General features: G+C 36.7%; 1 long non-coding RNA gene across 6 annotated transcripts; it reads right to left on the bottom strand.

Annotated features, from left to right (window-relative positions):
- Window positions 1–357: 357 nt before the first annotated feature.
- Window positions 358–25,432, bottom strand: LOC116225882 (uncharacterized). 6 transcript variants are annotated; one of them, XR_016466183.1, is made up of 7 exons: window positions 25,337–25,432; window positions 15,715–15,840; window positions 12,182–12,319; window positions 11,152–11,242; window positions 9,234–9,324; window positions 5,296–5,422; window positions 358–486 (listed from the first exon to the last, which is right to left on the bottom strand). It is a non-coding gene; the product is annotated as an uncharacterized LOC116225882 (long non-coding RNA). The 6 variants fall into 6 exon arrangements; XR_004166172.2 differs by lacking the exon at window positions 358–486 and having other exon boundaries at window positions 5,253–5,422; XR_016466186.1 differs by lacking the exon at window positions 358–486 and having other exon boundaries at window positions 5,253–5,409.

Genomic DNA, 25,432 nt, shown 5'->3' with positions numbered 1-25,432 from the left:
GTCTTTTGTATGGAAGGAGACAAAATCTTACCCTTCATTCTATAAGATGACTGTATTGACTTGACTTGCAAGGTAACTCTGAGAATTTAAGACTTTCTGGGCAAAGGATATTTTTGTGCTTTATTTCTTTCCCTTTCATTCTCAACAAGTACGAGCATAATTTTATCTGAAAAAAAAAGCCACACCATGAGCAAATACTTTGAGCCATTATTACTATATTATAATGGATACACCTCATGCAAAGGTTGCTTTAATGACTGCATCTTGCCAACAGATTCGTTAGTATATTGGGAACTGTTTTCCCCTTTAGTTCCTTCTGTTCACAGATATTCATAAATAACAACTTAGGGTGTGATTTATTGCTCCAAAGTATTGTCTTTACCACATCAATTAAATAAATACACATCAAACATAATGATAATTGTCTGATGCTTCTCTGGGTTCACTCCCTGGCCTTCTGTTCTGTGCAGTTCATATAATTCGTATCTGTAGATTATAATGATAAACAATAAGGGTTGTGGAAGAAATATATTTTGCTTAACATCAACATATTTCAGCCCCTATTAGTGACAGTGTTTTGCTGAAGAGAACTGAATGCCCATAAACCACCTGTCCTTTAGGGGAGTTTGGGTTTAGCATTTGAAACTCTTAGCTCAGTAACTACTTTTAGGAAGTAAAATTACTTTTACTTTGATTAATACATTGTATAATAAAGACACTGTTTTTCATTCCCATAGAAGAAAGTAGGTATTTATCTCTTTTTTGTTTCTTACACAAAGGGTAGATGAAAATGAGAGGAGATGTTCGTATGCTTTTCAATCAATCTGTATTAATAGGAAAATACATTTATTTTCACATATTTCCTATTACCAAGAACTAATAACAAAAATTCTAATTAGTGTTATGCATGGCTCTTTTAAACAAATCTGCACTTTACACATTTTTAATTAATCTCCATCGTTCATATTTCTAATTGAAGTGCAATAATACTTTGAGAAGTTGCTGCTTAAAATGGCTGGGAAGGGACAATGTCAATAATTGTTTTTATTTCTTAGCATCATAATGAATTCTATTTAAAATGTATCAGGAAAATTAATTTTTAGAATATACAGCTATGCAAATTTAATCAGATTTGGAATTCAACAGGGGAATATTTTCTAATTTTCAGCATACTATCTATAATAAATTTTTTGTAAGGAGATTTTGTGAACAAATTCATTGATGCCACATAAGCCAGAAAATAATCTGTGCCTTTTACATTCATGTGCTATTTTTAACTGTTGTGATTAGAAAGGGGTATTTTTTTTTCATATGCATTCATAGATGTTAAAATGCAGTTCATACACACACAAAAAATGTGTGAAAAATAAATCATGCATTAGGCAGGATGTACTTACGTGTGCTTGTTCTTGTATAGACATTTGTTTGGCTCATGTTCCCCTTGTAATCCATTACAAAGTGCATATCTTTTCTGCAGAACTGCTGTATAGGCAATCATTCCTGATCCCATGTCATGCAATTGATTATTCTTGGCTATATATGCGTGCTCCTCCCTGCTGAACTATATTATTCTTCCTTTTCCAGTCTGGTTTGCCTATTTGTCAAGATGGTATTGAATTCTAATGCTGCTATCTAATGTAGTGGCAGTATATTCCAGGCTGATATCACCTGCTGCTTCAGTGAAAATAATCTCTCTCCCACCATTTAGAGCTCAAATAAATATATTAATTAATTAATACTAGACCAAGTGAAGAACTCTGCAAAACCACACATTCTGTATTGTTCCAATCATGAACCAGTGATATTCTCTATCATCTAAGATTTTTACAAGCATTTTTGCCATCTGTATGTTATTTTGTAATAGTTTTATCTGTACCTTACTTCCATACCCTATTTATAAGAATGTCATGCAAGAAGTTCTCAAAATCTTACTCTATTTGGAAAAGAGAGGAAATTAACTACTGAGAAGAGTTTTCTGGGGAACCTCGCCTGCTTACTGGAAAAACTGATTTAAGAGGTTTTATCTCTGTTAGACCCACATGCACTTTTCCTCCTCTATTTTTCACCTTCAGGGCTCTTTCAGCTGGCTGGACATTACAATGGTTGATGGCTTCTCAGCTCCCACCCCACAATTCTGTTTAGAGATAAGTCTGTACCATCAGGTATCTCACTTACCCTCCCCAAAATAACTGATAATGCATCTGAGACTGCCTGACTCCATTCTTTAAGATTATGGAGTCAAATTCATCAGGTTTTGTCATGCAAAAATATTTGACTTACATAAGTATCTTGAAGCCCATTGTTTCTTTACTTTCTTGACCCTATTACACTCTCCCCTCCCCCCAAATAATACAGGCAAATGTATAAATAATTAGAGCTAAAAGAAGACCAGACATTCCACATACAAACCATTCTGTGAAACTTAGATCTTTTCGCCTCTACTAAATATATTGTTACTAGAGGCCCTACTAGGCTATATTAACAATTTAATTTCCAGATATAAAAAATGAGGCAAAATAGCTGTGAAATGATGAGCTCTCCTGTGAAATTGTTTCATTTCATACTCAAGAATACATTCATCTTATCACGACAAGAGGTCAGCAAAACTAAGCTGAAATATTGTTTTAGTGTTGATAAGGTTCAACTTTATCCCATTAATCCATTTCCAGTTATCTTGTAGATAGAAGGTATTACACTGCAGCCTCAAAGATGGATGGAAAGCAATATTATTGCCATGCACTTGCCAACGAAATACCTTAAGAGGCACTGTAGAAACACTAAGGATTACCACTGTAATTTAAGTATGGGACCTGGGGAAACTAGTGGTGTTCGAGAGGGCTAACAGGATACAGACTTTTGTGGTTGTTGAGAGCTTAGTTACCTAACATTAATCCTGTTTGAGAGAAGATTTCAGGATCAGGACATGTATTGTGACCTTCAGAATCAGCATTATTTGTGCAAAAACTTTGTTATTCTTACAGCATCACATTCTAATCTCAGAAGCTTTTTAGACAACATCAAAAAGCACATTTAAAATGCTGGTATATAATAACCACTTCAGGAATATTTGATTGAAACGGTAAACATGAAACATCTGCAATTGTCAACATAACTTTACATTTCCTATTAGCCCATAGCTTATGTTGTAAAACAACAGATTGCAGGACTTTTTTTCCCTCGTGGAAAACTTCTACAAGTATAAACTTTCTCTTTACCATCTCAACTGTTTTCTCAGCCTTTTTTTCCCAACTACAAGATGCTTGTGCAGCTGCAGTATCAGCTGGCATCCTTCGATCTGGTGGCCAATACGACCAGAACTGGACAGAAGGTCTCAGGTCTTCATTTCTCTCTCCAACAACACTTGTGCACCCATAGCTATAGGCTACATGGGCTTTTTGCCCAGCCTACAGACCAAACAGGTACATCAGTGATATGGGTGGGTGCTGAGATAAGCAGTGGTGTAAAGCTGATGGTACTGATGTTCACCTGTGAATGGAAAAGCCTTAGGTCTTGTGAGCTTTCCTTCTCACAAAACTAATGGTTGGAATTGCGTTCTATCTTCTTTATAAGTGATACAGAATTACATCAGAGAATGAAATAGTTGAGTTTGGCTTCTCTGATGTTTAATCTACTGGTTATATCTATACGTGCATTAAAACAGAGATCCCTGTGAGGTTACCTATAAGAATAACAGTTTAAGAGAAAAAGCTCCATTCTATTTGTTGAATAAAATAATTATTTCAGTGTTGCTAATATTTTTTTAGCTCTTTTTCCTTTTTTAATCCCATCTGTTTCTTAATCTAAAAGAATATAGAGATTTATCTTCTTATTACTGACATGCTGATTTTGGTGTGTCTAGAAGCAACATTTGAGTGACATAATTGAACTTAGTGCCGAGACTGTTTTAATTACATTAATTTTAATTATATACAGTACATTTTAATTATGTAGACTGAGACAGGGGAATTTCCATCTATTAAGATGGTCTGCAACACGTTTACATAATGGGACCCTACTTCTGTTTGTTAGTGTTACTTTTCTTGATGGCTTCATTATTGGTGGAAGGTGATTTAATTCAACTTTAATTTGTATTTTTAACAAGCACATTTGAAATCCACTTGACATTTTTCCTTGCCCTGCACTGGAAGGATGCATTTTAAATTAAATTTTCAAACTAGAGGAAAACAAAGGAAGCTCTCTGTGTGTTACCCAGTTCCTCTGTCAGACATGATTTCTGGGAAATCACTTTGAGTGTTTTCAAAACACCTAAGGAAAAAATCATGTGTAATGTATGAATATTTCCTTATCTCTTTATTCACCACAAAAACTTCATGGCTATGCTCAAGTGTGTTTTGAGGGGGAATGCATATTTACCATTAAAGATAGAATTCCCAAACAGGGCTTTAATCTCTGATACCTTTCTTAGACCTTGTTTTTATGTCCCTGATGTGGCCAAAAGCACATGTACCTACTATCTGGAACATGGTACTTTCTCTCAAGTCCTTGCAATGTGTCATGGTTTTATGTTTTTTGGTTTTCAGTATTCCGCATCAAAACATCCTGTAGTGTACTGGGACTTTAAGTGTTAATGCTCCAATTCCAGGTACCTATCCTTATACATTATGGAAGTCATGGGATCTGACCCTTCCGGGTGGGGCGGTCTCTTACTGCCTGGCAGTGGGTGCTGGAGGTTGCTTTCCTAGCCATTCCAAGCTTTTCAGGTTTAACTCGGTCTCAGGAACTCTCTCTCCTATCTTATTTATTAATCTCAATTTCAATTAGATTGTATTATATTGTATTATCTTGCATTCCGATATCATAGTAAAATAAGTTTTCCTCCATAGATTGTTGCCCGTTTTTTTCCTCCCTCCCTCCCTCCCTCCCTCCCTCCCTCCCTCCCTCCCTCCCTCCCTCCCTCCCTCCCTTCCTTCCTTCCTTCCTTCCTTCCTTCCTTCCTTCCTTCCTTCCTTCCTTCCTTCCTTCCTTCCTTCCTTCCCTCCCTCCCTCCCTCCCTCCCTCCCTCCCTCCCTCCCATTTTGTGGGGCTGGGGGGGTGGGGGGACCTACTGCCCCCGTCAGGGCCATAAGTTGATCTAGTTAACTCTGTGACACAATGTCTCTATCCATGGAGTGCTGCGTGGGCCATGGCTGCACTCTTGACATGTCCTGTCCTGTCCTTTGAAACGCAAACCAAGCAGGTTTCTCCTACCAACTCTAAGGCTACTGATGACAGCACTCAGACAGTACTTAGAATCATGAGTCTTACAGAAGTCTCTCCATATATTTTTGGTCTTACTTGGACATTGTACTGGAATTGATGTAGTGTGTCCAGACCTGGAGGAGCATGCAGAGTTGTTTGAATGAGTCCAGAGGAGGCTGTGAAGATGATCACAGGGCTGGACAACCTCTCCTATGAAAAAAAGCTGATAGAGTTGGTCTTGTTTAGCCTGGAGAGGAGAAGGCTCAAAAGGCCTCACTGCAGCCCTCCAGTGCTTAAATTGAGCTTATAAACAGGAGAGAGAAAGACTTTTTACATGGGTAGACAGAGATAGTAGAAAGGGTAATGGTTTTAAACTAAAAAAGGGAAGATTTATACTGGATATTAGGAGATTTCTTACTCAGAGGATAATGAGGCAGTAGTAAAGGCTGTTCAGAGAAGCTGTAGCTGACCCATCCCTGAGAGCATTCAAGACCAGGTTGGATGGGGTCCTGTGCAGCCTCATCTAGTGGGTAGCAGCCTGCCCATGGCAGGGGGTTGGAATTGGATGGGCTTTAAGGGCTCTTCCAACCCAAGCCGTTTTGTGATTCAATGATTATTAGGATACAGTAACTCTGTCCCTTTGCATTTTGTAGTCTGCTTTGGATATAGACAGTGTTTAATTCTTGAAAACACTAAGAGGATCAGAGTCTGCAATCTGATACATTCACAGCTGTCATTTACTTCTACTGTCTTTGTTTCCTAAACTGCCATCAGACATTGCACTAACTCACTAAGGCTAGCCTTGACAACTCTCTCTCACAGACCAATACTGCTTTACTTGAACTTCCTTCACTGTAGGATTTTGGAAATTTTCATATTCTTTTATTTTGGAAGACTTAAATTCTCAAGTGAGATAAAATAGTAAATAAAACAAGCAATGAATTATAATTTTGAGAAGAGAAACAGTATCTTAAATGAGTGTCTAGCTCTGGAGGGTTATATTTGGATGCCTGTAACTAGTAGTCTAGAATTTGGACCACAAGTGTACATTCAAGTATACCAGAGTGAATTAGGAATTTATGTTTGGTCTTCAAAAAGGAATATAGCACTTAATGAAGTTTTATGCAGTCAGATGAATGAATCCATCTCATCTAATTAAGTACTTCAGTATATCATATCGCTTTCTTTTACCTGCTTCCAGGACATATTCCCTTCCCAGTTCAGATGACTGCTTCCTGTGTGTATATCTGACCTAAACCTTTTTGCAGAACGGACAGGACAGTAATACCACAGATAAATCAGTGTGTATGAGGGAAAGGGGCAAGATTTTCAGTATGGAGATAATTTTCAGTATGGAGATGATTTGCAGCAAACTTTAGCCTTCAATCAGAAACAGATAATTTAGCTTAGTCTTTAAATTCTCAGAATACTAAACTGCACAAAATTACACACTGAAATATAAAAACTGGTCAGATGTTTTCTACTGAGATTTCAGTTCTTTCCCCTCTCAAGAAAATCTTGATTTTGGTATTTCAAGATATTTAGTAATTAATTTAAAATGTAATTAAAACACAGATTACATTTATTAATTCAGTATTTAACAAGGAAACATATGGTAGGTCTGATCCAGTATGAAGCAAAATAAATCTTTTCAGTGAAATGAAATAAAATATTTAAACTCAAATTGGTTTAAGAAAATATTCATAGGCAATTTTTCCTAGTTCATTGCCAATCCAGTAGTAGTTTGGGTTCCTTTCTACCTTATCAGCCATGCTCCCTGAAGCACTTTATTCCGCATTATGCAGTGTGGTTTTGCTCTAACCAAACTTTGCACTGTGAATCATAAGAAATATATTATGGATGCATTTCAGGAGAGATGATTTCTATGTCAAGCTTGGCTCAGATAGAAAAGAGGTCTCATAGGACAGAATATCCTCATATGGAAGAGCCCAGTGAATATTGTCCTTTTTCCAATTTAAAAGTTTCTTCTGGAACTTCCACTCTGTAAAATGTATTTATACTCCAGAATATTGTAATAATTTGGTAGAGTCAAATGGCTGATGTGACAGAACTTTATTTGCAAAAGAGTTCATTGTGAATTATTGGAGAACAACTGAAAAAAAATCACATTTAACTTCCTAGTTATTCCTTTGGCTCTAACGCTGAACAACTGCAAATGCAGAGAACAGATCCAACAGCATTATACGTGTTTTTTCTTCTTTTTGCCACAATCATTAATTAATAGTACTAATGCTGAATTTCATCTTCTAATTTTATCATTAAGTCATTCAATACCAAGCTTTAGTTTTGACTAACCTGAGTCAATCTTTGCAATGGATTGGCTTTGGTGAGATGTGAAGCTCCTACCCAGCTGCTTGTTTACTCAGCAGGATGGAATGGGGTAGGGGGAGAAAACAGGGAAAAAAACACAAGCAAAAAAGACAGGGAAATCAATTACCAGTTACCATGATGGTGAAACAGTTTTGACTTCGGGAAAATGAGTTTCATATTTTTGCAATTATTTAAAATACTGACACTTTCTGCTGTGTCCAGCATGGGGTAGCCCTGTTCTCTTTTCACAATGGCTTCCCTGTTAAGTCACTCTGTCAGGTACACCATCACCAAAGGCTGTCACTTCAAAGCATAGTATTGTTTTCATATCACTTATTAATGAGTGCACAGTTCAGTGAATACATCTGGTAAAAGTCAGTATGGATTCAGCTGATATCCACTGCTCCTTGCACCTGTTCCTACAACATTTCCTTCCTCAAGTAGTTGTGCACAGAAGGACTCTTTCCCACAGTGGTCAGATATATGGATTTCCCTTAAACAGGAATCCATTGAGACCTCAAGGAAATATGAGAAGGAAATATGAGTATCCTCGCAAGGCATGACCTCATGCTTCTGCTTCATGGCAAATAAAGGTATTTCACACTTGTGTTCATTTGGAAGTGTGCATTTTAATAGTCAGATGCACTCTGCATCAGAAAATTGTGCTAGTCCATGCAGAAAAATTTAGTATGATAATCAAAAAGAATATGGATTTTTATAAAATTAAACCATTATACTGTCCTGTGAATTTAAACTTAGAAGGTGGAGTGTAGACATTTAAGTACACATAATCAATGTGTTACAATAAAACTCTCTATAATGTGCTTCATACAGTCTGTGCCCTTGAATGCAGCATTACAGCTCTGTCCTGAATCTCACATGATGCTTTTTTGCTCAATATTGTTGAATGTACTTCACAAAGCAGAAAAAATCAGAAGGAATCCTTTTGTTGACCCTTGATAGGTTCTAGTGACTTGTCAAGAGCAGGTTTAGACTTAAGGTTAATGCAAGAAGAAAAATGTATGCAAAACATCTCACACGGAAGAAATACTACGTAAAGAGAAAGGAAAAATTGCAATGAAAATGAAGAGGACTGGTTGGACTCAGGGCCAAAGAGCACAGAAAGAATGGAATATAGAAAATAGAGTACATCAGAGGCAAGAAGAATGAAAGAACTTTATTTAAGAGAAAAGAGTTCTTGTCCTTAACAAACTGAATGTTATGTCTTCAGTGCCTCCATTTTTCTGAGACTGCTGCACAGACTGGTGTAAAGGTGTTTAGGTACACAAGTTTCAAAACAGAATTACATTGTGAGGCCTGGTTATATTCTTAAAGAACCTTGATTAAGGGTCAAAACTGTTGTTACAGAGGAATTAAATTTTTTGTCCCTTATTTTCTTAATATTTTAATTGATACCATGGTAACGATAGTTTGAATGAAGACAAAACCACTCATCTATTTCCCTGTAGTCCTCAAAAGGGAGAGGGACTCTGAAACAAGTGCTTATATCAACACAAGGGCTAATGAAGGGTAACACTTCATACTCCTTGCATCTTGCTGAATACACATTTCCATAATGCTTTCCCCAAATTATATCTACGTATTTCTCACTCTGGAAATCCATTCTAGCTTGTTTTCAGGATGTAGGTTATGAGATGTATTGTGGCAGTATCTAATCTGTTGCTCTCAGCAGAAAGACTTACCATCACAGGAATGACGTTGGAAAGATTTTGTTTTCACCTTGACTTTGTTTTTTCTTCTTCCAGGTGGATTTTGCTCTTGCATGTATATAGTCTAAATGGGAAGCAAGCACAGAGAGAGCTAATTTTGCAGCACTGTGAATTATTTTACTTTTTTGTTTCATTTTGCATTTGCTTATACCATTTACAAGACTGATAGCTCTGATCACTAAAGAGCTCTGAACTCTAAGAAGACAATCAAATCTGCAAGTTTCATTTTACAATCTCAATTAGAATTCAGTATTACCAATCAATTAAAGAATAAATAGAGATGTGCTGACTTATTTGGAAAATTAATGGTGTTGGCTGTGAAGGAGAGTGGTCAGAGCAGATGTCTGATGTCTGTCCTTGAGTAACTAAACCACTGAAACTTAGATTAGATTTGAGAGCAGGTATAATGTCTGAAACAAAAACATTTTCTTGTAGACTGGCTCACATCAGTCATATTCCACCATTCACTGTTTCAAGCCACAGCAATGAAGCAGTATTTTTCCAGGTGGGAGATACCTAAGCTGATTATTTTGGAAAACAAGTTGCCTGAGGATATTTTCTCACTGCTTGCATTAAAAAAAGGGACATCGCATATGATTTATGCCACAAAAAAGACACTTATCCAAGCATAAATGAATATAAATAAAGGAAACTGTTCTCTTTAGCACTATATTTTTTGGCAATATCAAAATAGTCATATGTTTCTGACAAGGGGGCCAAACCATCAAATGCTCAGGGAATGCTTTGATTAGTCCCAGTAGAAATTAGCTCAGTAAGACTTGACAAGACCTAGGAAGGAAGTGATTGTCCAAAGAAACACAAGAAATTAAAAAACAAATCAGTTTTTAATTAGGATAAAAGATATTTTACATATATTTCTCCAAAAGAAGTAGGAATCAGAAACATTTCACTGTGCTCCCAAACGGCCTGAAGGGTGAAGATAATCAAGTAGTAGGACACCTGAAATAAAATTCCAGATCTAGCAGTTATTTGATTATACAGGATGAAATATCTCCGATTTTCACAGCCCAGAGACACATCCTAGGAAGTGCCTATAGCTAGTCATTCTGTGGTTCAAGGCTGATTTTCAGTTGGTGGAAGCCTTCAGATGTAGGAGATTTGGAAAAAGCCCACCATGGCACCAAGCTGCTGCTGCTGGCTACATGCTTACCTGGGCCATAAGCTGGTGAAGCTCAAGTCTGATCACTAATAAGACAAAGCACGCAGTGACCATATACTCCCCACATTTTGCAGGTGCCTGGACTCTGGGGATTTTAAGGTGTCCCTCCGTCAGTTTAATGTGGAGAAGAGCAAGATTTGCCTTGCAGGTAAATGTCATGGATCCACTTCAAAGAATCAGGATACAGAATATCCTGAGTTGGAAGGGTCCCCTAAGGATCATCGAGTCCAAGTCATTAGATGTAGAGTTTATTCACTATGCATACAGATTACAAAACAATGAAGGTGGCTCTGGAAATAAACCAGTCTGTGAGGTGATATCAAGGAACACAGCACGGTTTTATGCACTCAGTTTAACTAAATTCTCCCTCCTATATCCCAGTGCTCTACAGATGATTGATATATCCCCAACCAACCATGCTTTTAAATAAGAAGGTGGTTGTTCCTTTTAGTAGCTGATAATAAAGCTGTATAGAAACATGTCTTCTTTCTTCCTTTCTTTTTTAACTTTCATTAAGTGAATAATACTGATGTTGATTAGAAAACTGTTCCAGCAGGATTGCGTAATCAAATCTATGCATCCTGAGTAAAGAGTTTTCAATACCCAGTAGATCTGGGATTCATATACACACGTATGATCCTTTTCCCAAAACAAATTAAAAAAAATTTGCAGTTTTAAACTAGACCTATCCATTAGGCTGCACTGTCCTACCGCACTGCTTTCCATAGGATTAAGTGTGGTCTCCATCCTTGGCTGGAGTGCTGTATGATGTCTCATGAGAAATGTAGTCTGATTGAGAGATCTGATCAATACAAGAAAAGAAGAAATGTGAGCATTTAAGCATTATCTATGCTGATATACTACAGCAGCATTTTCCACTACAAATCATGGGGGTATGGATTATTTTTCTAGTTATTGATGAACATATTTTTCCCAGCAAAAACACATTTTGCTGTCAAATTCTAGTTTCAAGCAAATAAATTTATTCAGCTGTTGCTCCAAGTCATTGCTGTTTAGCAAAACTCCTTGCTAGTTGTCCAATACTCCACATATCTGCGTTACACTGATTTCAAGTAAGAGTTTTAAATGTTTCTCCCAGATAGAGTTGTGCAACCAAAAAAAAAAAAAAAAAAAAAAAAAAAAAAAAAAAAAGTTAATCAAATGTAGGGGAACATTGGAGGAAAACAGAGTGGGTGAATCAGCCACACATAATTGAATTCTACTTTAAAGTTTGCTAGGGCTGCTGACAGCAGTGTCCCCATTTTCCTACAGCTGTGGCTCAGCAGACTCTTAGTACTTCAGTGCCACAGACACTTTTATAAGAACCACACTGAATTTAGGATGTTTAAAGTAACTTCTCAGTGTATAAAGAAACCTCCTAATGGGTTTCAAAGGGATACTGAGTTTATTTTATTTTGAAAAAAAGACACTTCAGAAATAGAAGTTATGAACATGTCATCTGAAAATTACGGGGCTTTCTTGCTCATAAAACAAAGAAGCATCGTTTCCATGCCCTGAATTTAAAGTAAGACATCTGTCTATTGTGCCTTGAGTCCAGACTGTGAATAAAAGAAGATAATTTTCCTCAGTGCAAATATTTAATAAACAAAACTGTATAAACAGAATTGCTAATGGAGATCCTGCAGAAATCACGAGCAATGAACTGAACACAAATCAATGCTTAAAAGTGACTTCTTTTTCCTTGGAAAGCATTAGGTGAAAAAACACCAGCAGCACTTACCAGCAGGCAGGTGCTCTAATCGCGTGGGGATAGGGGCTGTCACCCCAGCTGTGGGCTCCTGGTGCTGCCAGTGCCCACCCATCCCTACTCAGCCAGCACCACTTCAGCCATCAGACTCATTTTTGCCTTTTGTTAGTGCTGTAGAAATAAAATAGGTGGTCCCTCAGAATGCTGGATTAATAAAACCGGTAACTTTGGAAGCCTCAAAGTACCTTTTTTATACGGATTTTCAGTGGCCAATACTGTATAGAAGACTGTATATTTTAGCTCTCCCTCATCTCCTTCTTACTAGCAAAGATAGCTTTTCCTAGTCAGATAGGTTAATTTATTTTCATAGCTAGATACAAACCTTCTCTAAAAACTTTTGATTAGAAGCCAGTGCAACTTAGAGCTGCAAAAAATCATTGCATCAGTTCTATCCCACAAACAGCACAGGGGCCAACTGACAATGAAACACAGTACAGAGCTTTCAACACCCTGACCTTCATGTAAGATCTTGTTTATTCCTGCTCTGCTGTGTTGCCATGATCACTCCTGTTGTTTTCCAGTCCAAGAGGAGAGAGCAGCAAGCTGTTCCCTGCCTCCATACCCACATAGCTCTGTATTTACACTGGGGATAAAAAACACACATTAAACCATGATGGGATGCTGATTTTTTTTTTTTTTTTTTTTTAAGTGCATTCATAATATCTACATCTGCTTTTATCTGGCTTGTATATATGAAAGGGTGTGAGGAGAAGGATCAGCCGTGGTTATGTGTCACAAAATTACCTATCCTCAGTGAGATGAAAATGCTGCTCTTTTTCTACATGTCCATCAGCATTCGTTAATACAATCAGTCTTCTTCCTGCTTTATGAGGATGCATTGCCTGATCTTTTGGTTAAAAGGGTAACACAGGTGGTGCTGATCCTCTGCTCCCTGTCTGATGTACTCCTGAGCCCTGTACCAGCAGATTCCTAAATGCATGCAGCCAGTGAGATGATTATGGTAAGGCTGCACAATGACAGGCTCTGAAGAGGAGCTCCCGTGCTTGAAGCCATGTGCCAAAAGCACACACTATAGTCCAACTGTTCTTCTGTGAGCAAGAAGAGGTATATCAACTATGATACAAGGATACTAACAAGGTTGATATGCAGCTACAATCCTAATGGGATTTGGAAAAAACAAAAAACAAACAAACAAAAAAATGCAACCAAAAACCCCAACATATCTCAAAAACTGGAGGAGATCATTATAATTTGTTTTAAATATTATTTGCCTTTGTTAATGTTAAAAAAAAATCTTTTGAAGAGAGGCTGAAACATTGTTCTATTGACAACCATGACCCATTCTTTGTAGTTTTTCTTGTTTCTTGGCTAAAATTGCGTAGGAAGAAGTAGTGAAGATACTGCATATTTTCAATTAAAGTGAACTGAAGCATGGGTTAAAAAACACAGAACTTATAAGATCTTTGGAAAATATTTTGTCAGCATTTTCTGTCTTATTTGAGAGAGCTACTCAAAGACAGAGGCAAACTTTTCCTAACACAATGACATTTTAGTATTCTTACATACGTTTCATCAATTTTCATGTGATTTTATCACATTTATAGCTCTCAATATCAAATTCATCCAGAAGTAGGTGGTGCACTGCCATGAAGACAATAAAATCCATAGCTTTTTAAAGCAGCTAAAGTAGTTAAAAGGTTTCTGAATACCTTTAAGCAGATTCCTCACTCAGCCACTTTGCATTTTATGGGACTTTGAATATTATGGGTAAGTCATCTTAGTAGCACTTCTTATATTCAGGGAGAGTAGAAGGCAACAACCTATCACTTTGTAGAGCATTTAAAAGTAAAAGGAATGATATTGACCCTGATACAGGTACATCTTTTTATTTATACAGCGGCTTATTTAAATCACACTCTTTTCATCAAGTTTTTGTCACTAAAGCTGATCAAAAGCCTAAGCCCTGGACATAAGCAGTGAAATCTGATGAGGAAGAACTCCATTATAAACATTTTATAACTGAAAAATTCTAAAACAGTTACTAAATTAGAAAGACAAAACATATTGCAGAAAGAAAGAAAGTCTCACTTCAATTTTGAATAACAAATTTCGTAAGAAATTCTAATAGCATAGTATGGCTGCAGGGAACAAGAATGTAGTCAAATGAGGTAATTGTTCAGAAATATAATTTTTAGGGAGATTTTGATTAATTAATGTAGTTGGAGGAAAGAAAAAATATTGCTTGATTTATTAAGTATTAATTCAGTGACCTTTCCCCATTCATTTCTATCAAACATCTGCAATAGTTACGTTATCGTGGTTTCTCATTCTTGATTATCTCATTTAATTATCTTTGATATTATCATGCTATTGAACTCCTATGTCACTTATTTTGTAACTATCTATGATGTAGGGTATTTTTTTTTTTAATAGTTTCTCAAAATGAGCTATTTTTTTTTAAGAGATCTATCCATTAGACAGCTTCCCAGCAGTACTACTTACTTACTATGGTAGATGGTCTGTGCTCTGGTAGCGTTTTCAACCTGATGTCATCTATTCTAACACTGTGTAATGCCAAAATAGTCCAGATTTCTATTCCTAAAACTCAAATGTGCTATTGATTCTTTTAGAGTTAAGTATCTAAAATGTTATCCAAATAGTATAATATATCTAAAGATTCTGTCAGCCCATCAGTTTTTCTTAAATCATCTCCACTTGCCTAGGAGAAGGAGAAAAAGAAGAAAAAAGAGAAAGGGAAGCTTGCTGAATCTTCACATGAAAGTAAGGAGGAAAAAAAATCAGTGATCATATTCCACATTATTTGATGTGTTACCCTCTTTGAAGAGTTAAGAAGAGGATTTTTATTTTTTTTTCTGTTTAAATCTTTCAGAATATTTTCTATCAGCTGTGACAACCACTGTATCCTGAATCCATTAGTATCCCATTAGGGGGAATGGTGGACATAGGAGAAAAAAAGAAAGAGACATCTCTGAATGTTGCTACCTATATGAGAGGTTTGAATCAATAGTTTTTTGCATAAAGCTTACCAAGTTAATTCTGCTTTGCATGTGAATTGTACGTAGAATCTCTGAGAATCCATTCATGGATTCTGAACCTGAACACAGCAGGAAGGATCTCTCAATCTTTTGTCAGAGCATGAAGTATGACTATGTGGTGAATGTTTGGACCATTTGAGTGACCACCTGCAAAAAGCCCATACTTCTAACTTTAATGTGAAGGAAGCAAAATTTTCAAATATCCAAGCCCCTGTTGGGACAGTGGGCAAAGTTCTCCCTTGTAGCTTTCACCCTCTACTTCATACTCTTTTTCCATCTATTTCAATCAAGGTACAAGAAAAGGAAGTTCTCATTCCTTCCAGCTTTTTGAGGGCTCCCTTTGAAATTAAGGGATTCTAGAAACTACAATTCTAGTCTTACAAAGATGTATTTTGTCACTGGCACCATGAAGGCGTATAATAAAGGAATGTTACAAATTTTCTGACTTCAGTTAATCAAAACAAGTAAACATAGTATGGTGCTACTTACTAGAACTTTTAAAATCAAAGTTCTTTGGCTCTGCTCCACTCCATACAGTTAGAGGTACTTTCATTGGATTCTATCTGCACATTATTCAGAATTTCCAAGCAAAGTGTTCTGGTATGCTTTGAAACACTGTTGGAAGAAAGTTAGCAGAAAAGATAGCTAAGCAATACTTTAAAACAAACAGACAAACAAACAAAAACCTAGGAATAATGTACATTACCTACAGTAACAACTAGCAATAAGGTAGCATCTAGAAACAATTATAGGAGAAAAAAGTGGGGCACGTGGTTTGAAGCCCTGTATTCCATAGTGTTTATATTAATGTTTATATTTCCATAGAAATTGTCTTAATAAAATTTTCTCCTCTCCCAGGCTACACATACCTATCATAAAATCAGAGGGCTGCCACAGTGCTCTACTCAGCCTGTTTCTCAGCATTTTAGTGACCTCTGGAGAGAAAGGATCCTCATGCGCTAGCCCATCTAATGATGGTTATGAGCCCTCAATGCTGTACAGCTGTGAGAAAGGCAAATGTTATCCTAGAATATTTCAGCTGGGATACCTCAGCAGAAATAAGGGAGATATTAAAATACCTTCTACTAGTGCAAACCTCGTTTACTGCAACTGATTGTGATTGCTTGCAGGCATTAAAGGACAGAGTGAGCTCTCAACATGCAGAAGAGCTGTGAGGTGATCTTGATTATGTAAAGAAGAAAATAAACAGAGGCAGGGGCTTAGTCCCTCAAAAGTAAAGATTACTCCCTGCAAATAACTTGGAGAAATAAACACGAGGGAGGAAACAAAAAATATTAGATCAGATACTTCTACATTTGACCAAATATTTTAAGCAGATGTAAATAAGTGTAGATGAGAATTTTAAAGTTGTAATTAAATAAGCCTTTAGAACAGTCCTCCAGTAGTACCAGGGAGTGAGCTCCATTCCCTGGGTACTGGTTCTGTCAGATATTGATGTGGTTCCTTTGAAGACGTCATATTGTTTTTCTGCCTCTGCTATTCTTAAAAGCTCTCATTTTAATTTATTTTTTAAGCTAACACCATCCTTTATGGCATTTGGCAGATCTGGCCCCAATTGCTGGATCCTGATGTTCCCATTAACCAGTTGCTGAACTAGTTTAGAGCTCTCCTTTCAACCCTCAGCTCCACCAGTCTTTTTCCAATTCATTTCAAATCCGATATACTCAAAAATTCCTATTCATTTAATGTAACGGGCCTATAGACCAATCTAGACAAAAGAGATGTGTTGTTTCAGCTTTGCCTAGAGAAGTTGTTATGGTATGAAAGAAGTGTGTCAGGTCAATGCTGCAAGGGATAACTGGGCAAGAAGCCAGGTAAGCTCTGAGATGAAGTATGGTCTTTTAAAACTTGGCCAAACTTGGAGATTGAATCAGATAACTCAGGATACAGTTTCTAGTCTACTTCATATGAAAAAGGATAGATACAAACTACAAAAGTTCTTTGGCAACTCACAAAGTAACTTTCAAACTCGTATTATTTTCTATGCTTACATTCAGATTTTGGAATCATCCAGAATCATTTTTATTCTTTTTGGAAGGGTGTCTCAGACATAAATGAGAACCTAAGAAATAGTTTGTATCATTTCAGAGGCACAAGAATGATCTTTTTTTAAAGGAAGGAATTTTCTGCTTCCATGAAGAGATACATTAAATTTCTGTTCTTTAATTATGCTTACAATCTGCAACTACAGGGTTCATAATCATTAGCAGACTGGTTATTTAATGCTGAGCATATCCCTAAATGAGGAAATAAAACAACAGGAGCATTCTTACGTTTCACTAATGATTGATTATTTAGCCTTCATAATATGGTCGCCTGGTAAATTACCTGGTGCTTTGACCTTTTTGCTGGAATAAAGTACCTTTTGCTCTTGTTTTAACAAAAAAAAAAAAAAAAAAAAAAAAAAAAAAAAAAAAAGCTCTTTTAATGGCATTTGGCATGACATTGTGGAAGACATAAAAAAAAAAAAAAAGATTGGGAAGGTCATAAACTTGTTTGCATGTATTTTATTTGAATTATGCTAAGATCTAAATAAGGGGAAATATAGAAAGAAGATTTACCTGTTTTCTCTGGCAGTAAAGTATGGTTGTGCAAAAAGATACCATTTTAGAACAGATTTCAACTGCAGCATATTGAATTACTTCCATTCTATTTGGGTGACAGTAGTTTGACAGTAGTTTAACATTTGGTGATGAAACTGAAATCAATACCACTCCTCTAATGTGTCCCTGATACCAAAAGAGTACCTTGACCTAAACAAAAAATAAGTATGTATAGAACAAGATGGGGAAAAAAAAGCAAGAGAAGAAACCAAGAAGAAAATGAAAGGAATAATAAAATATTTATGCGGATACTAAAATAAAGATATCAAATTTAAATAATACACTATTGTACTTTTTGTTCATTCAGGACAACAATAAGTGTATCTGCTTACTTTGAAATACAAGATTGAGAGCCAATTCTTGGCTCTTTAATAACTATATTTCTTCCTTCCTATTCTTCTTGATGTTATATTGAAATAGGAATATTCTTTTGAAGCTGAAAAACACGTCAATTGTAAACCATCAACTTAATAATCATAATTTTGTCTGAAATGTTTTTTCTCCTCTGCTCCACACAACCTCTGACATTACCAGTCTATTATTTCACTTTGCTCACTTATGCAATCGACTAAACAATCTAATGCCATCAATTTTTTTCCTACCTAGGTGGTATGTCAGCCAATATCTCATTTTTTTTTTTTTCCCCCCTAGAGTTTTTCATAAAACTGTAGGTGTGATAGAAACAATGAAAATGCCACAAACTCACAATAATAACAGAAAAAATGGCAGAAGTAATCAGAAGTATAGTCCCTCAAAATACTCCAGATGTATTTTCTGAAATTGATTGTGCTGCAGTTTGCCTTCTTCCCCCGTGATACATAGCATATCTGGATAGTTTCTCTGTGGAATTTTGAATATAGTATCCACCAGCATAAGTGGCTAGACATTGATTTTTATTAAGGTTTTTCATACCTTTAAGAGAAATATGGCCAGTAAACATCTTTCACAAATCTAAGCTAGTATTCTTATGTGAGGTAAAGAAAAGCCATGACTTAGAGTGATTTTACTGGAGAAGGCCTCAATGAACTGTTCATTGAGGTCACACTCATTGCTAATATTGTGTGACAAAATTCTTGAAATCAACCTTTCCTAAGTTATGTATTAGCACTTAAATTTTTCAAATGCACCATTTAACAGTCTCTGATTAGCAACATTTATGTATTGAATTTCCAGTTTTGCAAACAAAACCCCCACAAATGAATCTATTGAGTTACGCGGAGCAACTTTTAATCTACTGCTAGAGAAAAGGATGAATCATCCTGAAATTGGAGAGTTGCTCATCTAGTCTTTTTGTTAAAAGCTTTGAATCATCCCGCACCTGCAAACAAGCAAAACAAACAAACAACAAAATAGGCCTAAGAACAGAACAAGGGCAGAGCACAATCTGGTTTCACTTGGGTTTCATATGAACTATGAATTCAAACACTTCCAAGACAGCTATGATGTTACTATCTGCAAGTGAAAATGGTGGTGCAGAGACATGGTTAGCTCACTTGTAGCTGCAGTTAAAGTTCAGAGTGTATTTTCTGCTTGACTTAGACGAACTGTGGTTGTACCTAAATGGTATTATCAGTAAGTGATACTAGGCATATGAATAAAGAATAGCAGTGAAGGTACAACAGCACTGGTTTTATTTTATGCAAAAACATGACCAGAAAGTAAATTCTCCATGGGAATCAGGAAAACATCTTGGTTTCTGCAGCAAGCTAGATCTAGCTTTGCTGCTAATATCACTTGTGCTAACTGAAAATACATGTTTCATGATTTCTGCTTATACAAGCAGTAATCACAGCTTTATCCAGGCATACAGATGTATCCTGCATGTGTCATTCCCACTGTGGCAAAAGCATGGCTTATTTGACCATATTTGTTTGTTAATGGAGACTAGAGAGTAAGTCATGTTTAAGGAAATGATTTTTCAGAAATACAGGCAAACATCAGCAGTGAAACTGGCCTGGGCAATACCTTTGCGTTATTCACAGAATCTTGTATCCTTAGTCTTAACACTAAGTTTGTCAGGACTCTGTTACTCTGCTTATTTTCAAGGCTGCGACTGTGGTGACCCTGAACACTAGTTGCTGGCTCACCACCCAGCAGGAGGCACAGTGTTCAATCACTTCCAAACAACACTGCAACTTCAAGAAAGGGCTGTGGGCCATCTATCTCTGTCCTTTCACCTGTGAACCTCAAAGAAAGCTCTTTCCCCAGGGAGCCCATGAGCAGCTGACTTGTGAGCACCTCAGGCTTCAAAACACAGGAACAACGCAGAATTTCATGCATTCAGACTACATCATCTATTTACCTTACACTATCAGAATTAACTCAATTTATATAGCTAATTGAATGTAACAGCCTCTTTGACTTCTAATTTGTCCTACTGCGAGACCCAGTGCTCTAGGTGGCATTTACTAAATAGTCTCCTTTTTGAAGCTATAATGTCCAGCTTCTTCCAAGCACATTAAAGTGTTAATTCAAGGGTGTGACTGTGTTTTTCCATGACATTTTTTTCCAAAACTTTTTTTAAATAGGGAAACAATGAATGAATGTTGCCTTACCTCCACTTCTTGGCTTTGTAATGCAAATTACTTGAAATTCTCAAGCTTCCTCACTTCTTTCTTTTATATCAGTTGGAAGGAAAAAAATAAGGAAGCATCTTTCCATCCCAAATTACTGATGACAGACCTATCTGCACAAAGTGCAGTTCTCTATCTGGGGAAGTGTTCTGGTATTCATATTCTGGCACTCATCCCACTACTCTTTTAAAGACAACCATGACCCTATCCAAATGGGAGACGCAGCCAGGTTACACAAGAGCAGTGCTACCATAGAGGAGCAGTCACTGTCTCTATTACTGTGGATAAACCATCAGGCACTACTTCAGCAAAGTGGTAACACATTGGTTTAAAAAAGTATGTTTAAATCTCTATGGATCCTGAAAGATATCTACACGTTCTTTTGTTGACCAACCCATCACTGTACTTCTGTTTTATATTTTGTATTTTGTTTATATTTTACATCAGTCTTCACAATTCCTTACTAAACTTTCTGATTTATTAGTTCAACCTTTCTTTTCCAAGTACAGTTCTCATAGCAGCAGTGAGCATTCAGATAGCCCCGAAATAAACAAACAAACAAACAAACAAAGCATTAAAAAAAAATCATTACCTACTTTTTTAGTATGTTTGTGTTAAACGTTTTCTGAAAACTCCAAACTGAAAAGCAATTATTTTGTTCCAATAACATGATTAGAACAAAGAGCCAACATAAATGCCTTGCAATGTAACATCCTATTACACCTGAAGGACTGTTTTACTGTTTGAATACGCATAACACTGTAATATCATGGAAAGCATAGCAGTGACAACAGAGAACTAAAGTCCTACACTGCATCAAGTGAGGATCTGCAAATTCAGATTTTTTGTGCCAAAATAATTTCAAAGTATGAGTTACCAGTGTACTTTCATTCTACATCTGATTTTAGACATAATACTAAACAATTCCTTGAAGAAACTCCCCCTCCCATCACCAGCAAACCTGTGATCATAGGCTGGAATTGGTCCGACATTCCTCTGCAAATCTAACAAGATGGTTAATTGCTGGAAACAAATCCATCATAAATACATGGCAGAAACCTTTCTGGACTGGAAAGAAGCTGTTATTAAATGCAACATTAGGGGTTTCTAATTCCTTCCTTTTTTTTTGTGTTCCACTAAGTTCACGGCCAGAAGATCTGAATTACTGTTAATGAAGGAGATTTACGACATGCATTTACACACAACCTGTAATTTACATTGATACTTTTCTTTCCTCCGGTAAACTCACAGCTGTTCTTTTATCCAGAACCTACAAGGCAATGAGAATAACTAACTTCATGAGGCTCAGAAACCCCTGTGTGCTTTCAGATGAGATTCTTGATTATTATTTGAGATATTTGAAAACTGTAAGCAGCAGGGGCAAAATAATTACCAGCAGCTGAGCTATATTTGTTTATCTCTGCTCACCCAGCATTTAGATCACTTTCTCAGCAAGGGTCTGACAAATGGTTTCTCTGTCCATATGGGTCAAGAAAATATCCTACACTTCTTTCATCTTCTCTAAACACATACTACCTTTAGATTTCCAAACCAAAAGAGAGACTAGAGTTGTTAGGATCCTAGGTGGCAAATCTTTCCTGGTGAGACTTTGTAGCCCTTGGTTCTTGGAACGTCATCACATGGTCTGTTCTTTTTCTTTTCCCCCAAGTCTGCATGAATGTATTTTATTCAAGGCATAAAAACTGCAAAATTAGCCTTAAAAAGAGTTTATTAGTTGCCAATAAGAGCAGAAAGACAACCAGAGACAGCTGAAGTGCGTAGGTATACATGCTAAACAAGCTCAGGTACGCTTACTAAAACTCTAAGTACACCAGCATTACTGAGTGCGACTCTGAAAGAACTTTCCAGCACTTATTTTCCTCAGGGCATTCAGGTTAACTGCTAATCAGTAGCAACTTCACACCAGTCAGGCAAAGAAAAGCTCCTGAATTGATTCAAGTAGACCAGCTAATTTCTGAGAAAACAGCCAGCTCTATCTGTTGAGAGGTTTATAGCCTACAGCCCTGTTCAGGGTTCAGTGGGATTTGTTAGGAACAGAAGCAATGAAGCATTTGCCTAAGGCATAGGATAGCACAGGAGTACCAGTTCTTCCACCTAGATTAATGACAAAACTCCACCATGTGGGAGCACTTCATCCCAAAGGAAAACCTTAATAACCTTAAAAATTTGAAATAGTAAGATATCATTACTTCTGTGCTTTGCATTTACAGATACAGTGCACAGAACTGCTCAAAGGGAAAGTTCCTTCAGTTTGAGCTCTGGTTTTCAAGTTTAAAAGAAATTGAACAGCCTTTGTATTTATGCTCAGAAACTCCTAGGGTATACAGAAGTTTTGAGGTTTCACATGCCTTGTGTCAGTACTAAAACTTATTTTTAATCAAGAAAGCTGGGAAATTCTCAGTCTTGTTTTGGTATTGTGCAGATTTGTCATGTAGGGGTGTGAGAAAGGCTTATTGCTTAAGGTAGAAATGAGAGTAAACATTTTCACTGAATGGAATCCTGTTTGATTATTGAAGTATTAAATTAATTTCTCTTGGTGGATTAGGGACAGAACAATTCTTTCTTTACTAGGAGAATCCTCGAACAAAAGCCAACATTTTAAAAAATAAATGTATGTAAGAATTGCCCCAGAAGGCAACCAGCCATAAAAAAACAGTTCTTCCTAGAAAAGTGATAGAAGATATTAACAAAACTATTAAAAAAAAAAAAAAAGGGTTAAGATATCCAAACTTCTTATCTAACTCCATGTTGGTCTATTATAAAATATTTGACTTAACCATACTGGTAGTAGAGATTTTCCTTTCTAAAAATCTGGATTTCCTCATGCTACACACATTTTAAGGCAAATTATATGACCGTATTTTCCTCCCTTTTTAATTATTAAAGGGAAAATTGCTTAACTGTAACTATATATAGAGAAAAGGCCCTCTTGATAAGTTTTATGACCAGCTGAGAATGCTCTGTTCTGGTGCACTTAGGATTTCTGTGTGGGCAGTGGTCCCATTATGGTCACAAATATTTGGTTATCAATCCAGAAGTCTCCGGGATGCTTAAGACCATCTCTTCCTTTTTCTGTGCTGTGAACATGCATGGCTTTCTTCAATGCTCCTAGCAGAAGGGGAACTTTAGCTACTTTGCAAAATTGGTCCTTCAGTGATAGTTCTTACTTGCTCTGCTTTATCTTTGTTTTACTTATGTATTTCCTGAGTACTTTTACAGCTATCAAGTCTATCTTTTTTGGGGGGGGGATCAATGTCAGCTTCATCAAGTATCTTCAGTGATGGCAGGCTGCTACAAAATTGTATGGACAGTATAAACTCAGTCTTTGAAGAGAAAGAAAACATTTTTCATTCTCTCAATGTCATCCTAAGGAGATGCAGGGAAGTTTTTTATTCTAGCAAGAATTGGTTTAGAAAATAATGAAATACACACCACATATTTTTGCCCATCTGGGGCTTTAGTCAAGATTTGCTGAAGTTAGAGAGAAAATCTTTCCACTGAGCATTCTTAAACAGAATTTTTTTTCAAGAACAGTGTTATTGCTTTCAAAAATCTAAACACTTTCCATCTTCTCCCTCTCTTCTGATGGATGCAGTGAAAGATATAGCTTTACTTAGCTGAAACCCGATGAATTTAAAACCCGACAAAAATGGGGTTTTAATGGGAGATGAAAAGAGAAAGAAAAATCAGAGAAGGTAAAACATTGTGGGAGTGAAATGACTGCAGCTCCTTTAAAAGTGATTGCTTTTGTTCTTTGCTCAGTTCAGAAGCAACATGAAGCATGGGAATAAGAATTTCTGAGACTAGCTACAAAATAGTAAAAAGTTAATATGGTGATCAATTGGGTTTCTTATCTATAAAGCAGAGATCAGGCCAAAGGCAAAAGGCTGCTACACATCAGCCTTCCCAAGGGTACTGTATTGTCCTTCCCAAGGGTATTGTATTATCACCTGCTCTAGTAGCAGCTAATTCTCTGAAATTCTTTACTGTTTTTCTAAAATACATAATTTCCAGATATTAAGATGCCAAACAATCTGAGCATTGACAGAGTAAGAGAGTAAGTTCATAACACTGAAGAAAATGAATATATTGATGTCTTTCCTTCCACCACCAGTCCAGACCAGAGACAGTAGATATATATATATATATATATATATAAAAATAAATGTCCAAACTTCTAAGCATTATATTTTGAGCAGATCAGCCTGGGTTAGTACTTGTGAAAGTCAATCATGCCTCTCTCCATTCTGTCTCTGGTAAGACCATTATCTGCACTCAGTTTCCTGACTAAGATAGTATTCAATTTCAGTTATATTCAAGCCATTAGTATGTCATAAAAATTTACATAAGCCTCAATTACATCCACAGTACATTAATTTATAGGGTGAAGTAATGGATACACTGTTTCTAATGGAACAAGGTAAAGTAATACATAGCAGAGAAATCAAAAGAAGTCACTCAGCTCAGTGACTGAAAGTGTCCCCGTGGATTTGGAGGCCAGATGCTTCTTCTGTAGCCATTCTCAAGTTGCTAACTGCATTTGGAAGAGATGATTTCTTTCATGTGCATATGGGCAGTGTCCACAGGCTCAAGCCATGTGACTTGGCTGACAAAGATACTGAGTTCTATAACCACAAGGAATCATATTTCTTACATTAGTGCATGCTTCGTTATATCCTTGAGTGATATTGCTAGTGATGCTGAAGCTGGTCAGTGAGGAATGCGTGGTAATGTGCACTAGACCTGAGGAGAGATTTGCACAGATAGAAGCAGTTATGCTGAGGGACAGCCCTTTCTCTATCAGGCACTATGACCTACTCCATCAGAAGTCTCTAAGACCTGGGATCTGCTATGGTTGCCTTGCCCAGATGAATGGGGGAGGTAGGGACTCACCACTGAGTGAAGGTCATGTGTTTCTCCCAGTCCAAAAGTCAAACTTCTAATTCCTTGGTGCAACTGATGCATCATGATCCCCATACTGACGTCAGA

This window comes from Phasianus colchicus, chromosome 4 (genome assembly GCF_987193195.1).
Source record: "Phasianus colchicus chromosome 4, bPhaCol1.hap1.1, whole genome shotgun sequence".
Classification (NCBI taxonomy): Eukaryota; Metazoa; Chordata; class Aves; order Galliformes; family Phasianidae; genus Phasianus; species Phasianus colchicus.
This window is presented reverse-complemented; position numbering and strand designations above follow the sequence as displayed.